The sequence below is a fragment of the Mastomys coucha genome, unplaced genomic scaffold, assembly GCF_008632895.1.
Source record: "Mastomys coucha isolate ucsf_1 unplaced genomic scaffold, UCSF_Mcou_1 pScaffold23, whole genome shotgun sequence".
Taxonomy (NCBI): domain Eukaryota; kingdom Metazoa; phylum Chordata; class Mammalia; order Rodentia; family Muridae; genus Mastomys; species Mastomys coucha.
The window spans coordinates 101962088-101988566 of NW_022196906.1; the positions used below are offsets into that span (position 1 = coordinate 101962088).

Below are 26479 nucleotides of genomic sequence, written 5' to 3' on the forward strand. Positions count from 1 at the left end.
TAGACCAGGCTGGCCTCGAACTCAGAAATCCGCCTGCCTCTACCTCCCAAGTGCTGGGATTAAAGGCACGTGCCACCACTGCCGGGCTAGGGTTTTGCTTGTTTCTAGATTTATTTATGTGTATGAGTACTGGCCTGTATGTATATATGTACAAATGTATATATATACACAATGTGTGTGCCTGGTGTCAGCAAAGGTCAGAACAAAGGATCAGACCCCCTGGAACTAGAGTTATAGATGACTGTGGGCCACCTGTAGTTTCTGAAAGCCAAACTAGGGTCGACTGCAAGAACAGCAAGTGCATGCTGCCATCTTTGCTCCACTGTTTTGGTGGTGTGTGTGTGTGTGTGTGTGTGTGTCTGTGTGTGTCTGTGTGTGTGTCTGTGTCTAAGTCTCAGGCTAGCATCATCATCCCTGGTTTGTATGGTCTGGAGATTGAACCAGTGCTTTATGCATGCCTGGCAATTAAGAACTCTCTCAAAGAACTACACCATCCGCTTCCCTATTGATATTTAAAACAAAAAACAAAAACAGGATACTAGAGGGAATGATCTGCTGAATATTTTTCACTTTCTTTTTCCTTCTTCCTTTTTTGGGGGTTATTTTTAACAAAGGCTCAGTTGGTAACCCAGGGAGCCTGGAATGCATAAAGTAACTCAGTATTGTCTTAAACTTTTGGGCAACTCTCCTGCTTTAGCCTTTAGTACTATGATTATAGGCTTGAGCAAATATACTTGTCTCCAGCTGAGTTTTGGTTTAGGGGATTTATTTTTATTTATGTGTATGGGTGTTTTGCCTACATATATATGTCTGTTCACAACATGTGTGTAGTGCCCACAAAGGCTACACAAGGGCAATGGGTCCTCTGGAACTGGAGTTGGAATGCTTGTTAGCTGCATGTGGGTTCTGAGAACTGACCCTGGGTTCCCAAGTGCTCTCAACCACCTCTCCAGAACTGTCAGTTAAGTTTGGGGGTTTTGTTGTTGTTGTTGTTGCTGTTTTGTTTTGTTTTGTTCGGATAGGGTCACACTATATTTCTGACTGGCCAGAAACTTGCTATGTACACCAGGCTGGCCTAGAATTCTTAGGGACCCACCTACCTCTGCCTCTGTGTTAGGATTAAAGGCATGTTCCTACTTCTGGCTCCAGCTGAGCTCTTCAAGTTTTTTTCTTGTTTTTACCACAATTTATGTGGAGGTCAAAAGACAACTTGTGGGAACCAGTTCTTTTCTTCTACCAAGTGAGTTTTGGAGATAAAACTCCGGTTGTCAGGTTTGATGACAAGTGCCTTACTTGCTGAACCATCTCATAGTTTTTTTCAGTTATACATTTTTTTTAAAAGACTTATTTTATGTTTGTTGTCTTCAGACATACCAGAAGCGGGCATCAAATTTCATTACAGATGGTTGTGAGCCACCACTTGGTTGCTGGAATTTCAACTCACGTCCTCTGGAAGAGCAGTCAGTACTCTTAACCACTGAGCAATCTCTCCAGCCCCAGTTATACATTATTTTTTGTTGTTGTTTTGATTTTTTTGTTTTGTTTTGTTTTTCGATACAGGATTTCTCTGTGTAGCCCTGGCTGTCCTGGAACTCACTCTGTAGATCAGGCTGTCCTCGAACTCAGAAATCTGCCTGCCTCTGCCTCCCAAGTGCTGGCATTAAAGGCATGCACCACCACTGCCCGAATTTTTTTTTTTTACATAAATTTATTATATATAAGTACACTGTGGCTATTTTCAGACACTCCAGAAGAGGGCAGCAGATCTGATTACGGATGGTTGTGAGCCAACATGTGGTTGGGGGGATTTGAACTCAGGACCTTTGGAAGAGCAGTCAGTGCTCTTAACCATTGAGCCATCTCTCCAGCCCTAATTTTTTCTTACTGATTCTGTACAAACTGGAAATGCAGCTGCTTGCTGACTGCTTGCTGAACATGTATAAACCCCAGGATTGATCCCAGCACTTATCAATGAGTGTGTGATCTTAGTACTTGAGAGCTACAAGTAAGAAGATTAGAAGTTGAAGGTCACCTTTCGTTATATAATAAGTTTGGTCATCGAACAGGGAGTTTGAGGCCAGCCTGGACTACAAAGAGCCTGACTCGTTCATTATGAATGAATAGACAAACTGACAAGACAACCAGCCAGCCAGCCAACATACACTTATCTGGGGTGGAAATGTAAATCCTTAGAAGGGTATCTGCATAAGAACTGACTCTACCTGGGCCTTTAATCCCAGCACTTGGGAGGTAGAGGCAGGAGGATTTCTGAGTTTGAGGCCAGTCTGGTCAACAGAGTGAGTTCCAGGACAGCCAGGGCTACACAGAGAAACCCTGTCTGGGGGGGTGGGGAGACTGTCTCTATAAAGTTATTGTCTGGCCTCCACATGTTTCATACACATGCATACCCTCAGAAACACACATCATACACACAAATTTTAAAAACATACACACATATATTTTACATACACATAAAAACTTAAATAAAAATACCAGGCATGTGCTAACAGTAGTGGAAAAGCAAAGTTGGAGGGTCACTTCCAGGTCAAGCCCATCCAGGCCTACATAGTGAGTTCCAGATGAGCCAGGGCTAGAATGAGGCATTGTCTCAAACAAAAAAAATCAAATAAAAGAAAAGCCTAGTCAAATGAGGTCCATATATTGCTTAAGTGGCGTACAGATTTAAGTCACAGATTGACTTTGTCACCTTTGCTATCTAGTTTATGAACCTGAGCTACAGCAGGCCATCTCTCTCTCCACCCGGGCCAGAGACAAAAACTGCTTACTTACCAAACCCAAGCAAGAAAAATAGGAAACCCTATTCATTAAAGCAAAATTAGGGCCTGTAGCTGGTGCAATTCTGTAAACTACTCTAAGTCTCTATTTATAGAAAGTGCTGTTTAAGCAGTATTACTAGTGATCAGAGTAAAGGGAGACGGACGGTCACAACAAAGAGTGAGTGTGTGACTGAGAAGGACTGCCTGTTTTCTTCCATTGGCTGCTTAGGGTTTTGAGGTTGTCTACACTGAGACAGTGCCTGACTTATGTAGCACAGGCTAGCCTCCAATTTGCAGCTGAAATTGCAGTACCATTACTTGCAACATAGAAGACTATTTGAATAACTAAAGTATGGGCTTACAAAGACTTAGTATGAGCTGGGTGGTAGGTGATGTGTGCCTTTAATCCCAGCACTTGAGAGGCAAAGGTAGACAGATCTCTGTGAGTTCAAGGCAGCCTGGTCTACCAAAGGAGTTCCAGGATAGCCATACACAGAACAACTCTTGTCTCAAAAAACAAACCAAAACAACAACAACAAAACCACAAAAGACCTAGTTTGAAGTTATCAGACTAACTAAACTAGCAGCACCATCACTATACGCTCAGCCTACAGTGTCGATACAGTCAACTGGGGGAGACAGAGTAAGAGGGTCTAGTAGGAAATGGTTTGGAGCTAAACAGAGTGATGTGTGACTTGGTGTGTGACTTTAATCCCAGCACTCAGTAGGCAGAGGCATGTGGATTTCTTATTTTGAGACCAGCCTGGTCTACACAGTAAGCTCCAGGAGATCCAGGGCTAAGAAAAACCCTGTTTAGAAGAAAAGAAAAAGAAAGAAAGAAAGAAAGAAAGAAAGAAAAAGAGAGAAAAGGAGAGAGAAAGGGAGAGAGAGAAAAGGAGGAGGGAGGGAGGGAGGGAAAAGAAAATAGAAAAGAGGCTCAAAAATGGTGGCAAAGATACAAAAAAAAATGTTCTTTATATGGAAAGATGCAAAGAGGAGCAGCACACAGCACACACTCAACACTACATTACCTCCATGAGTTCTCTCAAGCCCTCTTGCTCTTTTGATAATCATGTGAGGCCTGTGTCTTCTCTGACACTGGAGGTTTCTAATCCACATGCTATCACAACCTGCAACTACTCAAGTCTAAACAGCAGTTAATGCAATAGTTCTCATAACTGACATCCTATCTAGGTTTGGCCTCATTTTTCATTTCAATCCCTCTCCCCTTCTCTCTCCTGTTTGGCATGTACATACCATGTACATAGCCCAACCTGCCTGGCCTGGAACTCCTCAGCCTCCCAATACAGAAAGTGCTGAGATTGCAGGCATGTACCTTTGCTAAGACAGGGTTTCTCTGTGTAGCCCAGGCAGTCCTGGAACTCATGCTGTAGACCAGGCTGGCCTTGAACTCAGAAATCCGCCTGCCTCTGCCTCCCGAGTGCTGAGACTAAAGGCGTGCGCCATCACTGCCGAGCCTCTTTTTTTCTTGTACCTTCCATAAAATGGGTCTATTGTCACTTGCCATTCCACTACATTAACTGCACTCTTCATCAAGGCTATAAAACTACACTTCTTGGCACATGCCTAAATCCTAACACTCAGCCAGGCGGTGCCGGAACACCACCTGGGTGCCAGGCTAACCTGAGCTACTGTGTGTGAGACTTGTCCAGAGGTGAGAGAGAGAAAAGTTATAGAAGCCAGTCGTGATGGTACAGACTAATTCTAGTGCACCAGATGCTGACACAGGAGGACTGCAAGTCTGAAGCTCGCTTGAGCTAGTAAGATTTTGCCTCAAAAAAAAAAAAAAAACAAAACAGGTATGGTGAGATGGCTCAGGAGGTAAGAGCACTGACTGATCTTTCAAAGGTCCTGAATTCAAATCCCAGCAACCACATGGTGGCTCACAACCACCCGTAATGAAATCTGACACCCTATTGTCTGAAGACAGCTACAGTGTACTTATTTATAATAATAATAAGCATTTAAAAGCAAAACAAAACAAAATTGGGGGATGAGAGACAGCAATATAGTTGGGGTAGTTCAAGGTAAAGTCCTTGCCTACTGTGCCCACATAGCTCATCAATCCTGCCAGTTACAAAGACACAAAGTGTTCTTTGTAGCCAAAGTGATGGCTTTTGAATCCCAAGTCTCTGCTTGGTCACTTCCTGACCTTTCTACTCAACAGGTCCCACACACCTTCAAAACTCCTGTTTTGAACTTAAGTTTCTCTCCACCTCACTCCTTCCTACTGACCTGGTGGCTCAAGTCCACTAGCTCCCCACAAGACCAAAGCAATGACTGATACTAATACTAACCCTAATGCTGCTCCTGCTGCTTCTCTTTTGTATTTATGTACATACATGCTTTGTCTGCATGTAATCTGCACACCAGTCGAGGGAATTGAATCCTAGTTATAGAAGGTTGTGAGCCACCATGTGGGTACTGCAAACTGAACTTAGATAATTGTTAAGCCATCTCTCCGATCCTGACTAATACTTCTTAAAAAGTAAAACTGATCACTGCAGCTATGCTCCAAAACCATCAGTTCCTCTGAGACCCTCTATGTAGCATTCTGGCTCAGAATACGCAAGGAGTAAGTGTCAAGTTGTAACTCCCTAGAGCTAGAGTTATATATGTGTGTGTGTGTACATGCATGCAGGTGCCTGTAACAACTAGGAAGCTGTAACTCCCTAGAGCTAGAGTTATATATGTGTGTTTGTGTGTGTGCACATGCATGCAGGTGCCTGTAACAACTAGGAAGCTGTAACTCCCTAGAGCTAGAGTTATATACGTGTGTGTGCACATGCATGCAGGTGCCTGTAACAGCTAGGAAGATGAAACTACCTGGAGCTAGAGTTGCAGGCAATTGGGAGCTACTCTACATGGGTTCTGGGAACTGAACTCAGGTCTGCTACAAAAATGGCAAAGACTCTTTTAAATTATTTCTATTTTGTCTATGTTTTGCTTGTATGTGTGCCTAGTGACCAGAGATGTCAGAAGAGGGCATTGGATCCTGTCTATACTTCAGTTCTAGGGTTGAGCCACATATGGATGCTGGAAACTGAATCAATCAGGGTCCTCTGAAGAACAAAAGGCGCCCTAAACCATTAAGCTACTTTTATCTTTATAACATCCTACAACAAGATTGTATTTCTGAGGGCCAAGCAGACACCCATGGTACTAGCTTCAGGAGGTGAAAAACAGGAGAATAAGAAATTCAAGGCCATCTTCAGCTACACAAGGAGTTTGAGACCAGCCTGTACTGCATGAAGCTTTCTCTTTAAAAAAAGGGCCAACCAGTGGTGGCACATTTCTTTGATTCCATTCCAGCACTTGGGAGGCAAACTCAATCTCCATAAGTTTGAGGCCAGCCTGGTCTACACAGTGAGTTCCAGGACAGCCAGGGGTACACAAAGAAACCCTGCCTCAAGAAAACCTACCTACCTACCTACCTACATACATACATACAAAAAAATAAAAAACAAAAAAACACCAACAAGGGACTAGAGAGATGGCTCAGCAGTTAAGAGCATTTACTGCTCTTCCAAAGGACCTAAATTCAGATCCCAATGGGGAGGCTAGGAACTATCTGTAACTCCAGCTCCAGAGGATCAACACCCTCTTCTTCAGGAATCTAAACCCATTAGGCGTACACTCACATAGACACAGATGCATACACAAAAATAAAAATAAAGACATAAAAAGAAAAAGAAAAGACAACAACAAATCCTGACTGTATTGTATGATAAAGTGTGGGTATGTTCTTTTTTCTGTGGCTCAATTTCTTCAAGCAGTACAAAGATTTCAGGGAGCTGGAGCAATGACTCTGTACACTGGAGTGTGCACTAAAGTCAAGGATTTGGATCCCAAGCTGGGCAGGCAGGACTGCATGTACCTATAACTCCAGAAACAACAGTACTAGGGCGGTGGGGGACATACAGGCAGCTCGGCAGACCTATCCAGCCCCCTAGTCTAGGTGAAATGATAAGCTTCAAGTTTAGTGAGAGACTCTCGTGAGTAATAGAGAAAGACATTCTCCTCTGGCTTCCACTTATAAATGCACCCTCGTGAATGTGTGCTAAGCCACACACACAGAAGTTTTCAAAAATTTTCTCCAAGGTATCAGAACAACGCACACAAAGCAGAAATGCAAGGCCTTCAACTGCAAATGGTATATCTGTCCACGCTATTACTGACCCAGGAAATGGGAAATACTACCTACATCTGTAAGATGAAAGAGTGGACATACCAAGCATGGCTGCTGACCCTTTAATTCCAGCATGAAGGAAGCAGAGGCAGAGGCTCTCTGAGTTTGAAACCAGCCTGGTCTACTCAGTGAGTTCTAGGACAACCAGAGCTAAAGTAATGAGACCCTGTCTCAAGGAAGGAAAAAAAAAAAAAGGAAATACAACAGCCCATGTTCAAACACAGGGCAGGTATGTTAGTTGGAAACATGGTCTCACAGCCTAGTTCAGACTGCCCTGTGACCCCAATCTTAGGGTCTTGTCTCAGATTGCTTGAATCCTAGGATTTATATCAACAACACTACACCAAACTAGGCTTTTTTTAATCAATCAAATGCTAGATCTAATTCCAGGACAGCCAGGGCTACAGAGAAACCCTGTCTCAGAAAAAAACAAAAACAAAAACAAACAAATGCTAGATCTCCTTTTTTTGTTGTTGTTGTTGTTGTTTTTTCAAGACAGGGTTTCTCCGTGTAGTCCTGACTGTCCTGCACTCACTCTGTAGACCAGGCTGGCCTCCAACTCAGAAATCCACCTGCCTCTGCCTCCCAAGTGCTGGGACTAAAAGTGTGCACCACCACTGCCCAGTGGCAGTCAAGAGTTTTAAAGGTTAAGTATAGTGGTTCAGGCCTAATCCCTGCATTTAGGAGGAAAAGGCAAAGGGTCAGTAGTTCAATACTAGCCTCACTACTAAATGGGTTTAAACCAGCAGAGACCCTGTCTCAACCATCAAAAGTTTGGAGGTTTGCTTGGGGGACTGAAACATAGAATTTCACCCATAATATGCAGAATCGCTACCACATAGCTTTAAACCCCCACCCCAATGGCTTTAAATTCTTGGTCATTCTTAGACTTTGGGCTTGACATTCCTGAATTCAGGCTTCCTCTCCCATTAGGCTAGCCGTTCACTTCTCAGTACCTTTTCAGTCTCCCCTCTCCAATGGCTAGTCCTCCCTCCTCTCAGCTGGCAGACTTTTCTACCAGAGGTCCTGACATTACTGACACTCTCTCTACATGCCACCAACATATCTCTTTCTAAACTTGATCTAGATTATGCCACTCAAATGATTAAAAGCACTCTCAAGCGCTCCTGTACCCTATGAGGCTGGCGCTCCTATGTGCAAAGAAGGCCCCAAGCTCCCACCTGTCTAGCTGGAAGACTCCCAGGCACTATTTTAGACACTCATGTACATGTGGTTCCGGGTGTACAAGCGTTTATGTCCCCCAGCTAACTCTTGTTGGCCCTGAAGGCCACGCATGGCTCAGGAAGGCTCTCTTCAGGCTACCATGGAAGCATATTCTTCTTCTTTTTTTTTAAGATTTATTTTTATTATAAATAAGTACACTGTAGCTGTCTTCAGACGTGCCAGGAGAAGGCATCAGATCTCATTACGGGTGGTTGTGAGCCACCATGTGGTTGCTGGGAATTGAACTCAGGACCTCTGTAAGAGCAGGTGCTCTGACCTGATGAGCCATCTCGCCAGCCCAGAAGCATATTCTATAGGCAGCAGCTACTACTCATGGGATTCTCACTCACTGAACCCAAAATCAGTTAAGGACAAAGCCTTGCATTCCATGGGTCCCCAAGACCTACCCAGAAGCCCTCATGGAGTAAAGTCAAACATTCACTAAATGAATGCATTTTGCCAAATCAGATCTTTTAGAACGATGAGGACTTGTCCAATGACAATTTCAACAGAGGTATATATCAACAATGCTTTCCCGGTCCCACCGGGTGCTGTCTGCATAGCTACTTACTCCTACCTTCACACAGGATCCCACACGCCTTGCAACTAGCTCCCTAGTGAAATCTGATTTCTCCAACAGCCCCTTTGTCCTTTAAGCATGCAGACCATGTCCTTGGCTTCAAGGCAAAAAGAATTTCAATTCTCCATATTTAAACCATCGATCTGCACAACCCTGTACCGTGGAATTCTTTTTTCAGAACTACAACATTCTAAAAGTATGTCTCTTGTCCATTAAGCACAATATAAGCTAATACAGTTGCAACACTCCATCTCCATCAGATTTCAAAACATCTGGAAGCACACCCAACTCTAGCTGGAGTTATGTTCTATAAACACCACCCTCACTTCACGAGTCTGGCTTCCACGCCAAGAACTACTTCTACTCGCTTATTTAGGGAAACAGCAGGCTGGACTCTTAAGTTAGACCTCTAGGCTATAAAGGTACTGTCCCAGACTAGGAGGACCAGTCAAAACTTCGTCATCACCGTGAAAACTAAAAACTAATCTTGATGTAATTCAACTTAACAAAAGCTTCTCAATTTGTAGCGATTAAGAGGTTGTGTTTTTTAACTGCCCGTGGAGTGTGTCAATAAATGAACTTGGGAGTTATGGCAAAGGACTCTGAGTCGACATGGTGTTTCCTCTGGGAACATTTCCCCAAATATACTCGCCAAGTGAACCTGCTTTCCCAAACACCCACCGCAAAGGTAGTAAAGGAGCCTTCCAAAGACGCGCAACTGAGGGGGAGTAAGAACCCAAGCCTCGGAGCAGCGCAAAGCAAGAGGCGGGGGCGGTGCCCTTCTCAGCCTCTGGCAGGAGCCCCACAGTAGAGATGCCGCCTAACTGGGCCGCGACCCCCACTGGAAACCCGGAGGCAGCCCGCAGGCCGCACACGCCAGCGGCCGATGCACAGGCCCCGCGTTCCCGGGTGCGCGGGCCGGGGCTGAGGCCTGGCCCGTTCGCCGCGGCGCGCAGCTCCGGCCTCCAGCATTCAGCCACCGGACAGAGAGCCGAGGGGCGGCTCCGCACGGACGGCGGCGGCGCCGCCTCCTCACCCGCAAGGACGTCCGTGGCCGTGTCCCCGCCCCGGGCCGAAAGGGAGCAGCAGCAGGTGTTCCGCGGAAGGCTCGGCCGGCTGCAGCAGGGATCCCGGCCCCAGCAGGCGGGCACCGGGAAGGAGGCAGAGGCGGGAGGCGCACTCACCCAGCACCACGGGCAGGCCGCGGCAGGTGTTCGCTCCTCCGGGCCCAGGGACACGGCCGCCACTCCCCGGGGACTCCGCGCGAAGCTGCCGCCGCTGCCGCCCCCGAGCCCCAGGAGCGCGAGCGCCGCGCCGCAGCCTCCGCGCGATCACGTACCGAGCGGTGAGAGGGCGCCGAGCGCGAGGGCGGGGCGCGCGGTCGGAGCCTAGCAACCGCCTGACACGCGAGTGCCGCAGCCAATCCCACGGCCGACTCCGAGCGGCGCCGACTGGCCTTCGGCGCGCGGCCCGCTTCTGCCTGCGTCGCGGGCCCCGCAGCGCGCCGCACCCGCGCACAGGCCCCGCCCCGTCCCGCACCTCTCTGCCCATTGGCCTGTCACGCCCCCGCCCCGAAAGCCACGCCCCGACGGAGAGGCCCCGCCCCCGAAGTCGACCGAGTGGGTCCCGGGACACGCCTTAGCCAGTTTGGGGAGCTGGGAGCGCTTTGCTCGCTGCGGTGGGGGAGGGGCACCCTTCCCAACTTCTCCCGAAGAATAAACCGAGGTAGGGACAGGCCGGCGAACCGGTCCGGCCACAGCAAGCCACTAGACAACTGCCTCCTAATTTCCTTCGAGCAAAAAAAAAAAAAAAAAAAAAAAAAAAAGCAAGCGGTATCTAAACCATTCAAACACTCAGGAAGCGCCCTCCCGATTGCCAAGGAAGAGAGGCCTTGTTACCCTATCCTTAATATGGATGGAGAAACTAAGGCCAGATCCGGGTGGGTGGCCAGGAAGGTAACCCATTTCTTTAGTGCTTGCCAAACAGCGGGCTTCCCCTCCCCCTCCTTGGAAAGCAAAAATCCAGTGCCTCCTCTGGAGCTCAAAATAGCTCTGACCAGCTAGCACAGGTCACTCACCCCCGGTGGCCCACATTCTTTAGATGGGTGGTTACTGCTAGAATCTGGCCTCCCCCATTTATGGAGGGTCCTAAAGTAGCTCTTAACTCTCCTGGGGCTCACCAGAGGGCCCAAACTCCAGAGACTGGAGATTTGACAAGTTACTAAACCTGGCAGTGGATAATAGCTGTGGAAATCAGAACCGTGGTGGGCTCTGCTCTCTTCCTAACTGACCTCACCCTGCTAGAATGAATCCATTCCTCTTTGGCCTAGGGCCAGGCTGGAGTTTCAGACCCAAGCTCTTATCAGTAAGCACATTCTGAGTACAGACCCAGCAGCTACTCAGCTTGGAATTCCTGCCTAAAGGACAGGCAATTCTCTCTTCAGAAGTGTCTAGGAGAAACAGTTTTCAGGAAGAAATGCCCTACCTCAAATACCTGTTTGCAATTTCTCAATACTTACGTGACTAACTCTTAGAGCCTAGAAAAGGAAGAGGAACTAAAATCCAGGAGAGCAACCGTAGATCAATCAGCCCTTGGATGTTAATAAACTAAAGAGTTAACGGCTTCTCAAATTCTGACTTCGAAGATTGTACCTTTTTAAAAAGGCTGAGAAAGAGCTGGCCCTGGTTGCTGCCATCTGTAATCTTTACACTCATAAAGTGAGGCTTAAGGATTGCTGTAAATTGAAGGCCACTCAAGGTTACATAATGAGTTTCCAGACCAACTTGGGCTATAGAGTGATACCTTGTCTCAAAAACTAATCATGGGGCTGAGAGATAACTTAGACAGCAACGTCTGATGACTTAAGTTTGATCCCCAGAACCCAGATCATGGTGGAAAGAGAGAACCAACTCCAGCATGTCGTCCTCTAACTCCAAGCATAATAAAAACACACAATAAGCCGGGCGCTGGTGGCACACGTCTTTAATCCCAGCACTTGGGAGGCAGAAGCAGGCGGATTTCTGAGTTCGAGGCCAGCCTGGTCTACAGAGTGAGTTCCAGAACAGCCAGAGCTACACAGAGAAACCCTGTCTCGAAAAAACCAAAAAAAAAAAAAAAAAAAAAAAAAAAAAAAAAAAAAAAACACACAATAAATAAGATATAGGACTGGAGAGATGGCTCAGCTCAGCAGTTAAGAATACTGGCTGCTTGCTCTTCCAGAGGTCCTGAATTCAGTTCCCAGCAACCACATGGTGGCTCACAACCATCTGTAATGGGATCTGACACCCTCTTCTGGTGTGTCTGAGGACGGCGACAGTGTACTTATTTAGATGAAATAAATCTTATAAAAAATTAATAAATAAATAAATAAATAAATAAAGACCAGACAGTGATGGTGCACGCCTTCGATCCCAGCACTTAGGAGGCAGAGGCAGGCAGATTTCTGAGTTTGAGGCCAGCCTGGTCTGCAGAGTGAGTCCCAGGACAGCCAGGGCTATGCCAAAAAACCCTGTCTCGAACCCCACCCCCAAAAAAAGATATAAAAAGCCGGGTGGTGATGGCCTACTCCTCTGATCCGAGGACTCAGGAGGCAGAGATAAGTGGATCTCTGAGTTCTGATTTCAAGGCCAACCCAGTCTATAGAGTGAGTACACAAGGCTATACAGAGAAATTCTGTCTCAATAAATACATAAATAAGATGCAATCTCAAAACAAAACAGCAGAGTACATGGGTCAATGATACCTCCGGAGTCCTGTACATGCAAAGAAGTAGAAGCAACGTTTCAGACCTTAACTGAACTCGTGGATTCCAAATCGCTCCTCTTCTCCCTTTTTTTTTTTTTTTTTTTTTTTTTTTTTTTTTTTTTGCATTGCTTTTGCTAAATAAGGCACAAATGGTTTCCAGGGCCACAGGGTTCTATGATCACTATGGTGAAGAGATGTGCTCTACCTGACTAGCAAGTGCCTGAGGGTAAGATAAATTCCTTCCTGGCCCTAGAAATATGACTAGTGTTTGCCTAAAATCCTCACAACCAAAGCTTTCCAATCTCTACCTCCCGAAACTGGAATGCTAGCCCCCCAAGATAGCCTACTCCCTCTCCTCAAGTCTTCTTGGCATGGCATATCCGACCTATGACCCCTAGCCCAGAGCAGCCCTACATCTTAGGCATCTTTGCTATCTTTGTTTTTGCTTTAAGTTGAGGTTTCTTCCCATCCCTACCCCCTTTTTTCAGGCCCTAGAAAACAGAAAGTCTGTTCTGGCTGAAAGGTAACACCCATCCTTGTGGGCCCTTGACAGCCATCACTAGAGCTCATTATTTTTCTTTTTTTGTTTTTTGTTTTTTGTTTTTTGAGACAGGGTTTCTCTGTGTTAGCCCTGGCTGTCCTGGAACTCACTCTGTAGACCAGGCTGGCCTCGAACTCAGAAATCCTCCTGTCTTTGCCTCCCAAGTGCTGGGATTAAAGGTGTGCGCCACCGCTGCCCTGCACTAGAGCTCATTCTAAACTGAAGAGAAAGATGAACAGTTTTTTCCATGGTCCTCTAGACTGGTTGAGGGCTGCAGTGTTAAGACCCCGTTACTTCCCTTAGTTCTGATAGTTTAAAGCCTTTCTCCTCTTTAGGAACAGCACAACTTATCCTCCAGCAAAAGGTCCCCAGCAGAGAGAGCCATCCCAGCCAGGGAACTTAGTTATTCCTAGACGTAGGAAGGCAGAGCCAAGAGTTCAAAGACCCATGCTGTTAAGTGCCTGAAGAGGGGGTTAAGTGACCCGGACTGAGGCTCTTCAGACCTGGGAGACCTCAGGACGCTAACCTTTCAGCCACACACTCTTCCTCCTCTTCGACTACCCCTAGCCTAAGGCTTTGGGAAGAGGAAGACAGTTTTCTTTGTTTCTTTTTTTTTTCTTTTTCTTTTCTTTTTTTCTTTCTTTCTTTTTTCTTTTGGTTTTTTTCTTCCCGCCCCAGCAGGAAGACAGTTTTCTAAGGTTTGTTTCTTCCACTTAAATGTGAGCCCTTCGCAATTTGCTTGTCCTAACATTGTAACCATCACCTAATTATAGCTATCCAGCTACACATAGTAGGGATTACAATTTGAGTTGTAACTAGCAAGAGTCAGTCTCTAAAATAAAATAAAGACAGGAAGATCAGGAGTTAAAAATCCAACATTGGTTACATAGCAAGTTTGAGGTCTCCTTAGGCTATATCAAACTGCCCAGCCCCGCCCCCAAAAGCTCAATTTCTGTTTGGAAGGAAGAACTTGGGTTGTGTCTCCCTTACCTCCTAGTTGGCAGTCATTCCCAAGATCTAAGCTCTGTTAGTTTTGTGCAAGTCAAATGTCGCCATGTTTGCTTGGGACTGATAGGATTTATGAAAGCTAAGACCTTCATTCTCCCTCAGACCAAGTCCAGTAAACACCCATGGAAGTTCGGATTCCAGGGCTTGTTATATTATTCTGGTATGCTCCTGAGGAGGCACCAAGGGCCAGGGCCCTATCCTCTAAGAGTGTGGCTACTGTGGCTGATTTTTCCTCCTCTTCTGACAGAGCAGGAACGGGCCAGTGCTGACCAAGAGTACACTACTGACTCACAGGCCGACCAGCAAGCATGCCTGGAACAGTGCTTGGCAGACCCGTCCAGCCACGTCAGAGCAAGGGAAGGGTCCCCTTTGTTTGGACTTAACAGTAGGCAAATTGTCCTTCAGCTTGGGTAGAAAGTAAGGGCTGATAAGGGAGAAACTGCCAGTAGGCAACTTTTAGCATCACCATCAGCTTGCCCGGCTGCCAATTCTTTCTTCCCTTGTAAGACACTGCATTTCCACACTCCATTTCTTTTTTTTTTTCTTTTCTTCTTTTTTTTTTTCCAAGACAGGGTTTCTCTGTGTAGCCCTGGCTGTCCTGGAACTCACTCTGTAGACTGGCCTCGAACTCAGAAATTTGCCTACCTCTGCCTCCTGGGTGCTAGGATTAAAGGCATGTGCCACCACTGCCTGGCACATTTCTTTTCTTCTTCTTTTTTTTTCTTTTTTAAAGATTTATTATTATTATATATAAATACACTGTAGCTGTCTTCAGACACACCAGAAGAGGGCATCAGATCTCATTACGGGTGGTTGTGAGCCGCCATGTGGTTGCTGGGATTTGAACTCAGGACCTTTGGAAGAGCAGTCAGTGCTCTTACCTGCTGAGCCATCTCACCAGCCCCCCATTTCTTTTCTTTTCCTTCATTTTCTCTCTCCTTTGCTTCGTTCTTTCTTTCTCCTTCCTGTCTTTCTCCTTTTCTATATACCTCGGGCTACACTAGAACTCCTGTATGGCCCAAACTGTCTTTTGAAAAGTTCTTGTGCTTCAGCCTGCCCAGAACTGAGATTACAGGCATGAGTCACCACACCAGACCTTCAGGCTTTCTTTCTTTCTCTTTCTTTCTTTTTTAAGATTTATTTGTTTTTACTTTATGTGTATGGTATTTTGCTTGTATATATGTTTGTATACCACGTGACTTTGTGCACCAAGGCAACTGGAGTTATAGATGATTGATGATCACCTGTGTGGGTTCAAGAATCAAACCTGAGCCCTCCTGAAAAGCACTCAGTGCTCTTCACTGCTGAGCCATCTCTCCAGCCCCAGCCACATGGGTGATGCAAGCCTTCTACCTCTCAACTGAGCCATGCTTGGCCTCTCTAGGAATGTAAGGTTCTTATACAGCAGAACCCCGCAGCAGAACCCCGCAGCAAGGGTGGTGAACACACTGTCCACTGCCCTCCTGGGTCACATTCCACTCTCTACTGGCTTCAGGATAAGGCAGTTCCCTCAAGGTTAATTTGAGTCACTGTTACCAAAATACCAGACCTGTATCCTTGAGCATCAGACTAAACACGAGATTAGGTCTAGACTTAGTCAAATAAATTAGACTCTTCCGAATGCTCCTCAAGTGTGTTCGACTCCTCTCTCCCTCTCAGGGCTGGCCTGAGACCTAGGCCTAAGCACCCCTCTTGGGAACACCAATATCAGAGATACTGATGGGTTGTACAGCATTTACTAATTCTAATATGCTATTCAGGCTGGCCTGTATGCCCTTGGAACACTTAAAACTGTGGACCTCGAATAAGTAAGCAAATAGCTTTCCCCCTAGGCTGTGTGCTGATGGGTAGGGAGGGCTTCCCGAAGTCTCATCTCCCTGGTCTGGGAAATCTCCAGCATTTATGAGTCAAATGAAAAGAACTCCTTTAGACATCTGTTTTTGTGGTGGTTGTTTCTGCCTGTCCATCCCCAGCCCAACTCCAATATAGGGTCTCTATATATCGTCCTGCCTCTGCTGGAATTCTGGAGCTGTTTGGGGACTACAGCTCCAGATACGCTACCATACATGGCTCCCTTCAGCCATCTTTGCGTGTTCATCTAGCCATGTCCATGTTGTGATATATGTGCATGCTTGTGTACGTATGTGCATTTGTATATGTACTTGAACACACTGGTGAGGTCAGAGGTCAGATACAATCCCAGTACATGAGAAGTGAAGGCAGGAAGATCAGGAGTTCAAGACCGTCAGCCTCAACTATATATCAAGCTTGGGGCCAACAAGACACTGTTGAAAGAAAAGAAAAGGAAGAAGAAAAAAAAAAATACCCACACAAAACCAATGAATGAATGTTATCTCCAGCACTGTCGGGGGGAGAGGAGGAGGAATTTTAACCCATCATGAGCCTTCCAGTATATCCATGTAAGGACACAGTGTATAATTGTATAAGTTACTTGTTCTGAGCCATTTGGCCACCTCATCATCAAGTGACTGCATGTGTGGCCTGTGACCCTATCTGCTCACTGAGAATAACAGAGGACCATGTATGCAGATGAGTCAAGGGCCTGACCAGAGTGAAATATTCCATTCATGTACTGTTCAATCCAAACTTATATTTATTTATTTATTTATTTATTTATTTTGGTTTTTCGAGACAGAGTTTCTCTGTGTAGCTCTGGCTGTCCTGGAACTCATTCTGTAGACCAGGCTGGCCTCAAACTCAGAAATCCACCTACCTCTGCCTCCCAAGTGCTAGGATTAAAGGCATGTGCCACCACTGCCCAACCTTTATTTTTATTTTTTTAAAGATTTAATTATTTATTATATGTAAGTACACAGTAGCTGTCTTCAGACACACCAGAAGAGGGTGTCAGATCTCATTACAGATGTTTGTGAACCAACATGTGGTTGCTGGGATTTGAACTCAGGACCTCCGGAAGAGCAGTCAGTGCTCTTTCTTAATCGCTAAGTCCATCTCTCCATCCCCAAACTTTTATTTTTTTAAAGATAAGGTCTCTCGTAGAACTCTATATGTAACAGGGGCTGGCTCTGAACTGATCCTCCAGCTCCATCTTCTAGGTGCTGGAATCACAGACATGTGCTTTGTTTGTTTGTTTGGTTGGTTGGTTGATTGTGGATCTCTCTACATAGCCTTGGCAGCTCAGAACTCACTGCATAGCCCCAGCTAATCTAAAGATCCTAAGCTCTCCTCCCTCTGCTTCCTGGGCACTGGGTTCACGGCTGGCCTAACACACCCAAAGATGCATGCCTATTTGTTGAGTTTCTTGTATACCACAAACACTACAATTGAAGCCCTGCCCTATAGAGCCTAAATCTTAACATAAGATAGGTATAAATAAGTATACCAGGCACGGTGGTGCATGCATTTAATCCCAGCACTCAAAGGGCAGAGACAGATGGATCTCTTGTTAATTCAAAGCTAGCATGGTCTACATAGCAAGTTCCAAGCCAGCTAAGGCTACACAGGAAGGAGATCCTGTCTCAGAAATAATTGAATTAACAAATAGTAAATATAAATTATTACTCAAGTAGTGACAAAGAGGATAGGAGGCCAACAAGTGGCCAGGTTAGCTATGTAAGATCATTAGGGAAATGATGTTATTTGTGTGTTTGTTTAATTTTTTTTTTAAATGATAGTTATATAATCCTTTCCTGCTTCCAACTCCTGCCTCCCTCTCTAATTCCTGGCCTTCCCCTCTTTCTTTCTTTCTCTCTTTCTTTTTTATTTTTAATTATTTTTATTTCATGTGCATTGGTGTTTTGCCTGTATGTATGCCTGTGTGAGGGTATCAGATTCCCCTGGATTCGGAGTTACAGACAGTTGTAATTTGCCATATGGTTGCTGGGAATTGAACCCAGCTCCTCCAGAAGAGTAGCCAATGCATGTGCTTAACTGCTGAGCTCCTTCAGTCTCCTGGCTTCCTTTTCTTTCTTTTTTTCTTTTTTTACATGTAAGTATGAACCCATAAACATATAAATGCAACCTGGTGAGTCTGTTTAACATTGCTTATATGTACATGATTTCAAGACTGACCACTTGATATATGAGCCAGTTAGAAGGCTCATCTCTGGGGACAACTAATCTTTTCCCGGCTGTCTTTAGCTGTCTGTAGTCTTGTCTAGTAATGGGAAGGCAGAGAGCCTGCAAAAGGTGAAAGAGAACATTCTGGAGTTTTTTAGGGAAAGAGTGTAACAAACATATGGAATGACCACAGCCACAGGCACGTCAAAGGTCTCTTAGTGGCATCTGGGCCAGAAGATTGCTGGACAGGTAAGGGCACCTGTCACCAAACTGGACAACCTGACTTCAGTCCTAAGGAGTCACACAGCAGAAGGCAGAATCAATTCTAGCAAGTTGTCCTCTGACCTACACACACACATACACAGAAGAGAGAGAGAGAGAGAGAGAGAGAGAGAGAGAGAGAGAAGAGAAGAGAAGAGAAGAGAAGAGAAGAGAAGAGAAGAGAAGAGAAGAGAAGAGAAGAAGAGAGAGAGAGGGAGAGAGAGAGAGAGAGAGAGAGAGAGAGAGGGCAAGAGCAGTTGAAGGAAAACTAGCTCTGAGGCTCCGAGGTGTTCTTTGGCCTTTAACCTTTAACCAGGCCGAGGCTTGCCAGGTGGATAGAAGGATTGCAGAGCAAGGGGCACCGGGAGGGAGGCACCGCCTTCAGGCTTCCTGAAAGGAATGTGGTAAGATGAGGGGGCAGCATCTGGCCCCAGGCCAGCCCCTCCTCCTCCTCCTGGTAGGTCGAAAAAGACAGGTGAGAAAACACAGGAAGGGTGAGGAAGGATGGCCGGCTGGGTGGGGGCGAAGAAGGGGGTCACGTGGAGGTGGGGCATCGGGCATCTTGGGAGTCAAGTCAGAACAAGCATTCAGAGAGAAAAAAGCATCACTTTCCCTGATTCTCTCTTCATTGGAATGTGGAGTGTCTGCTCCCAGGCTTCCAGCCCTTGGGGGAGAGAAACTGAGCGGGAAGGGACATCCCCGCAGTAGGAGGAAGGGCTCTTCTGGACTTAGGCAACTCCTGATAGGCACATCTTCAAGGGAGATCCGAAGCTCTGGTCCATAAGGGCGCCAGAGAAAGGAACCTGCTTACCCAGGGTTGCCAAGTCTGTCTTTGCACACTTAGGTTTTGGTGTCTGTTCCTAGCCCTCCCGTGCATAAGCACTGGCTGTGCTAGCTCCTTTCTAATTAGATGGGTCCAGGGCGTTTACCGGGCCATCTCAGGAGTCAGGAAAAGAATGAGGAGTAGTGTGGGGGCTGCTTTGAGATAGCCTCCAGTACATTCTTCACCCAACTGCCCCAGGGCTGCTGACAAACACAGCCGTAGAGGAGCTCCTCGGGATAAGTGCAGGGCCACCTGGCTGCAGGAAGCCTCCCACATCTCCCTCCACCAGCTCTCTGGTTACTTAAGGCTGGTGACATGCAAAGATCTCTGCAGCAGCTGCTACTACCCCTACCCAAACTGGACTAAAGTCCTGGCTAGGTTCCTGTGAATAAATGTGATTCCCAGAGAACCAATTAGATAGGGTCGTTTGGGCTGGACAGGCCAAGGAAACCCCCCCAGGGAGTAGGAAGGCTTGGAGAGGGAGGGGCTGGGCCCAAGACAGGACGGAAAGAAAGAAAGGGAGAGAGATCCCACTTGAAACCAGGACTCTGGGTTGTGGGAGATGGGGGCATGGGGAACAGGACTTAGTATACGCATGGTGGTAACTCTTACAGAAGTGTTGCCAAGCATCCATGGGCATACAAAGATCCATTCACGGTAGACGAAGGGGTTTTCCAGAAAAGGTGAAAAGAATGGTTTTGTCATCTCCGTGCCCTAGGCATTTGAGGGTTTATGGCAGCTGGTCCAAAACATGAGGACGTGGGACAATAGAGAAGCCTGCTCCAAAGGAATATTCTGGGCCCCAGCACCAGGACCTCACAGCTGTGCCTCTCACCTTGGAAGGCTCCCAGAGAGAAGGGCTGGCCTCAGCTGACCTCTGGGCCACTTGGTAATTGGTTCAAGGTAAGGCACTGAAGCCATAGCATTACAAGGAACAACAAAATGGCCACCTTGCCACACCTACGGTCACTGGACCAAACCCACTTCCAATAAAAGTCCTTACATTCACATGAGGCAAAATCTCCAGAAGCCTGAGACCCACTTTTATAGCACTGGAGGCCCAGGAACCAGACACCAAAACCTAAGTGTGCAAAGACAGACTTGGCAACCTTGCGTAAGCAGACCCCATTCTCTGGCGCCCTTGTGGACCAGAGCTTCTTAAGCACTCCTGGAATCTCAAGGTCTGTTTGCTTCTCTTCTGAGGAGGTCCAAGGTGTAGTAGTCAATAAACAAGGAGAAAAGGGTAGGAGAGGCGGAAATGGACCCCAGGAGGTGATTGACAGAGACTGGGTGTGTGTGTGTGTGCTTGTCTTTGGGAAAGCCTTTGGAATAGAGAAAAAAAAGTAACCTGATTTTCTTCCTAGGTCCCTACTCCCGCCCTCAGCCTTTCCTCCCTGAGGGATTCAGCTGCATTTGAATGAAGACCCCTGCAGGTCTTTTCTTTGCTTCTTTAAGTTTTTTATTACCATATATTAATTGTACATAATAATGGGTTTCATCCTGACATTTTCATACATGTACATAATGTATTTCAGTATTCACCTCAAATTACCCTCTCATTCCTTCCAGTGTGTGTGCATCAATGAGTTTAGTGAGAGTTATTTTTTTCAGTTGCTGCTGTTGCCTTCTCCTCCTCCTTCTCTTCTCCCTCCTCCTCTTCCACTTCCTTCTCCTCCTCCCCCTCCTCTTCCACTCCCTCCTCCTCCTCCTTCTCTTCTTCCATACCTATTGTTATCCATTGAGACAGAATGGATCTACATTATACAGGTAGGGGCTAGCTGTCCTGAAACCCTTCATGTAGACCAGGGTGGCCTGGGATTTACAGCAATTTTCCTGCCTCTGCCTTCCCTTCAATTACAAGCACGCCCACCGTGCAAGGCTCTGGACCTGTGGTATGTAGAACTTTCCACACATTTTTTTCCCAAGGTCTCTCCAGTCCCCCATCTGTCCTCTCTTTCCCACTAGTTCTTTCCCACACTCTGCAGCAGAGGGCAGTCACCTGTTCCTGCCCATCCCCTCCCCCTTCTGTGCAGCTGTTCCTGAACAGCTGGATCCTTGTGAGGCATTGTCCCCAGCTGAGCTGCGAAGACTTTCTCTTCCATGCCTTGATGTCTCTGCTGGCCCACCAATGGCCCCTCCTTTCATATGTCCTTTGCCCTGAATCCTGGTAACCCTGGCATCCATGAGCAACCTCAGCTGTGGGATGCCTGCACCCTTGCCAGGAGCAACAGCTGCGACTGCTCCCAGTCTCCACAAGACCCAAGGTTACCTGCCTCTTATCAGCATGGGAGTGAGGTGCCAGCCTTACCCGGCACTCCCCTGTTATCAGCATGGGAGTGAGGTGCCAGCCTTACCTGGCACTCCCCTCTTGTCTTCCTGTGACCAAGTCTTCCTTCTGATGATCTCTCACACAGAAGTACAATGGCCCCTGAGGGGGAGGCTTCAGGGCTCTGTCCTGTACTGGTCTCTGCTTTCGGTACCCTGTTAATTCAACCCCAATGTGGTAATAACAGTGGCCTTCCAAACTCAAATCTACCCATGATCCTTCTCTGCTCAAGGTTCTCCCTCACTTCCAGGTGACAGAGGACAGCAACCGATGTGCACACCAGAGGTCAAGCCCCGCCCCCTCCCCAGCCACACCCTGCCTACCAGGTCACTTTCCCTTTCCTCTCCACTTTCCTTTAACACCCCCCCTCCTCCTTTCCTATTTTCCCCGAATGCCCAGTCTATACTTCTCTCAACACCTAGTCTGAGCTCCTTAGGCTTTTCTTTGCCTACCACGTAAGCGGCATGGCTCCTCAGATACCCCAGTCACAAGGGACCTCTAAGTTTCTGCAAACATGTCAAGCATCTACCAGCTTCCCTCAAGCCTTCCCACATGCTGAGCCTTCTGCCCACGACATTCTTTGCCACTTGACCTATCTCACTCTCAGCTCGTTCCTCGTCTCTGCCTTTGGCCAGTCCCTGCTGCAGACACCCACTTAGCACATTGTATTGCTCTCTGTGGTCTAAGGTTTATTTCTAAAACAGACTGGAGAGCCCTCGTCTGTCTGCTCTCTCCCTGGCTTGTGAACTTGTCTAGAGGTGCGTCTATCCCTCAGGAGTTCTCTTTGTTTGTTTGTTTAAGATGTAACTTTTATTTTTAATTTAATTACCTTTATTTCATGTGAACTGCTTGTGTGAGAGTGTCGGATTAGAGACAGTTGTGAGCTGCCATGTGGTTGCTGGGAATTGAATGCAGGTCTTCTCCAAGAGCAACCAGGGCTCTTAAGCACAGAGCCATCTCTCCAGCCTTAAGTTTATTAATTGTAATCATATGTATGTATCTTTGTCTGGCCAGGGAATTGAATCTCCCTGGAGCTGGCTGAGGGTTGCTCAGCATAGGTGCTGGGAAGTGAATCAGGTCACTTTCAAGTACAGTAAGTACTTAAGGGCCAAGCCTCCTTCCCAGCCTGGTTTGTTTGTTTGTTTGTTTGTTTTTAGACAGCCTGTCACTGTATTGCTCTGCCTGGGCCTGGAACTCACTAGACCAGGCCTGCATTTGCTCCCAAGTGTCAAGATTACAGGCATTTCTTCCTCCTCTTCCTCTTCCTCCTCCTCCTCCTCCTTTTTCTTCTTCTACTTCTTCATCTTCTTTCCTTTTTTTTTTAAAGATTTATTTTATTTTTATGTGTATGAGTACACACATCTGTAGCTGTACAGATGGCCGCTCGCTCCCACCCCGCTTGCTCCAGCCCCATACACTGTAGCTGTCTTCAGACACAACAGAAGAGGGCGCCAGATCTCATTACGGATGGTTGTGAGCCAACGTGTGTTTGCTGGGATCCGAGCTCGGGACCTTCAGAAGAGCAGTCAGTGCTCTTACCCATCTGGCCAGCCCCTCCTCCTCCCCCTCCTCTCCCTCCTCCTCTTCCTCCTTCTTCTCCTTTTCTTCCTCTTCCTCTTCCTCTCCCTCCTCCTCTTCTTCCTCTTTCTCCTCTTTCTTCTTCTATTTTGTTTGTTTATTTATTTGTTGTTGTTGTTGTTGTTGTTTGAGACTGAGGTTCTCTGTGTATCCCTGGCTATCCTGGAACTCCCTCTGTAGACCTTACTCACAGAGATCTACCTGCCTCTTCTTCCGGAGTGATGGGATTAAAGGTGTTGGCCAACACCACAAGGCTGTCTATGTCTGTCACTTCTTTTCTTTTTGTTTTTTGTTTTTGTTTTTGTTTCCGAAAGATTTATTTATTTATTATATGTGAGTACACTGTAGCTATCTTCAGACACTCCATAAGAGGGCATCAGAGGGCATCAGGTCTCATTATGAATGGTTGTGAGCCACCATATGGTTCCTGGGATTTGAACTCAGGACCTTTGGAAGAGCAGTCTGTGCTCTTAACTGCTGAGCCATCTCTCCAGCCCCTGTCACTTCTAATATACCCAATAAAGCTGGACTAGAGAGCTGGATACAGCTCAGTGGTAGAGAAAGTTCTTAGAATGCATGAGGCGCTGGGTTCAATCTCCAACACAAGTAAATCATGAACTGAGGTTGACTGAGGTCTCTCAAAGCCTGAAAGGAAATGTTTGTAAATGTCTGGCTGACATTTTACAGCCCAAACTCCAAAAGCACATACTTGCTCTGTGACTTCTACATGTCCACAGAATAAATTGAAGTCCTTACCCTGTTCTATACTGGCCTATAAGGATATGCCTTAAAGTGATCAATATCTATAATTTGAGAACTAAGAATAATGGTTAAGGCCTATAATCCCAGCCATAGAGAGGCAGAAGTAGAATTGTAAAGACCTCGGCTTTTTTTTATTTGCATTGGTGTTTTGCCTGCATATGTGAGGGTATTAGGTTCCCTGGAACTGGAGTTACAGACAGTTGTATGGGTGCTGGAAGAGCAGTCAGTGCTCTTAACCTCTGAGCCACCCCCCAGACCCACCCTCACCCCTACTCCCCCATCTCATTGTTTTTGTTTTTTAAGATTTATTTATTTCTTATAAGTACACTGTAGCTGTCTTCAGACACCCTAGAAGAGGGCGTCAGATCTCATTACGGATGGTTGTGAGCCACCATGTGGTTGCTGAGATTTGAACTCAGGACCTCTGGATGAGCAGTCGGTGCTCTTAACTGCTGAGCCATCTCTCCAGCTCCCTCCATCACATTGTTCTATAGAGCAAGTTCCAGGCTGGCCAGAGCCTCATAGTGAAAACATATCTGAAAAAAAGAGTGGGGAGCTGGGGGGGCGGTGCTGCAATCTCAGGTAGAGTGCCTGCTTGCCCAGCACATACTGAGGCCCTGGCTTTGAACTCCAACACTGGAAACCAGGGGGCCTGACATTTGTCTTTATCTTAGCACTTGGGGGGGGGTGAGGGTGGGGGGACAGGAAGATCAGAAGTTCAAGGTCATCATCCCATGCATAGAAAGTTCAAGGGCTGGGGCTGGAGAGATGGCTCAACAATCTCTGCTTTTCTAGAGGACCTGGGTTTGATTCCCAGCTAACAACCATCTGTACTTCCAGTTCCAGGGGATCCAGCGCTCTTTTCTGGTCTCCCTGGGCACCAGGAAGGGATATGGCGCTCAGACACACATGCAGATGTGCATATGAAAATATACACATGAGCCAGGCAGTGGTGGCACATGCCTTTGATCCCAGCACTTGGGAGGCAGAGGCAGGTGGATTTCGGAGTTTGAGGCCAGCCTGGTCTAGAGTGAGTTCCAGGACAGCCAGGGCTACACAGAGAAACCCTGTCTTGAAAAAACCGAAAAACAAACAAACAAACAAACAAAAAACAACAAAAAAAAAGTTCAAGGCCTGCCTGGACCCCATGAAATCCCACACCTCAAGAGGAATTGCTGGGGCTGGAGAGATGACTCAGCAGTTAAGAGCACTGACTGCTCTTCCTTCTAAAGGTCCTGAGTTCAATTCTCAGCAACCATATGGTGGATCACAACCATCTGTAGTTGGATCCAATGCCTTCTTCTAGTGTGTTTGAAGACAGCTACAGTGTAGTCATATAAATAAAAATAAAAAAAATTTTTTTTTGAGACAGGGTTTCTCTGTGTAGCCCTGGCTGTCCTAGAACTCACTCTGTAGACCAGGCTGGCCTCAAACTCAGAAATCCGCCTGCCTCTGCCTCCCAAGTGCTGGGCTTAAAGGCATGTGCCACTACTGCCTGGCAAAATAAATCTTTAAAAAACAAACAAACAAACAAACAGGTGTGAGGGCTCACACCTTTTCAAAAAAAAAGAGCAATTGCCTAGCAACTGCAAGACCCTGGGTTTGGTCCTTACCTCTGGGGCGAGAGGGGGAGAAAGAAAGAAAGAAAGACAGGAAGGAAGGAAGAAAAACTCTATTTAAGGAACTAGGACAGTAGATGAATGATAAAGGCATTTACTAAGCTAGTCATACAAGAATGCCAAGGCAGAGAAGTGAAAGTCACACGTCACAGTCACAGTCACAGTCCTTGAAGCTAAGACGCTTGCATTTCTGCTCCTGGATAGGGAAATACACCCCCAGGAAACCTGGAGCTGGATGAGTTCATCTGGAGGAGAGGTCGTGATAGCTGAGCCTTTGGGTCAATCCAAATTTCCTGCTAGCTTGGTGAATTCCCAGTAGGGGTTTATCAGTCACAGGCCAAAGGGACACAAATGGAGCAGAGGTGACTGATCCCTCAAGCAGTCCTCAAATGCGGCAACCAAGACTTTGCTGAAACCTGTGGATAACAGATCTGAAAAAAAAAAATAGCCAGCTGGGTCTTGCACTGTCTGGAACCAAAGTCATCTTCATTCTGGATTTTTCTTATGAGGGATTAAACAAACGTGTGGTTAGTACACGCCACAATGCAGAGACAGGTCAGTGGTTAAGAGCTCTTTTTATTTGTTTGTTTTTGTTTTTGTTTTTGTTTTTTTCGAGACAGGGTTTTTCTGTGTAGCCCTGGCTGTCCTGGAACACTGTAGACCAGGCTGGCCTCGAACTCAGAGATCCACCTGCCTCTGCCTCCCAAGTGCTGGGATTTTAGGCATGTGCCACCACCGCCCAAGAGCTCTTATTGCTCATGCAAAGGACCCAGGCTCTCACAACCTCTTGTAACTCCAGTTTCAGAGGAATCTAAAACCCTCTTCTGGCTTCCCCAGGCACTGCATGCAAGTGATACAAATACATATGCAGACAAAATATCCATAGACATGAAGTAAAAAGAAATAAATTCTTTTTTTTTGTTTGTTTTTGTTTTTGTTTTTCGAGACAGGGTTTCTCTGTGTAGTCCTGGCTGTCCTGGAACTC

General features: G+C 46.6%; 1 protein-coding gene across 8 annotated transcripts in view; it reads right to left on the reverse strand.

The window, feature by feature from the left end:
* Dag1 (dystroglycan 1) overlaps positions 1-10309 on the reverse strand; it is a 56148-nt gene extending 45839 nt beyond the window's left edge. The window contains exon 1 of one of the 8 annotated variants that reach the window (XM_031343188.1): positions 10131-10309. The gene's annotated coding sequence lies outside the window, so the exon portion shown is untranslated. Of the gene's footprint in view, positions 1-9827 lie in introns of all 8 variants that reach the window. The other 7 variants (XM_031343192.1, XM_031343190.1, XM_031343187.1 and 4 more) reach the window with 7 other exon arrangements.
* Positions 10310-26479: the final 16170 nt, after the last annotated feature.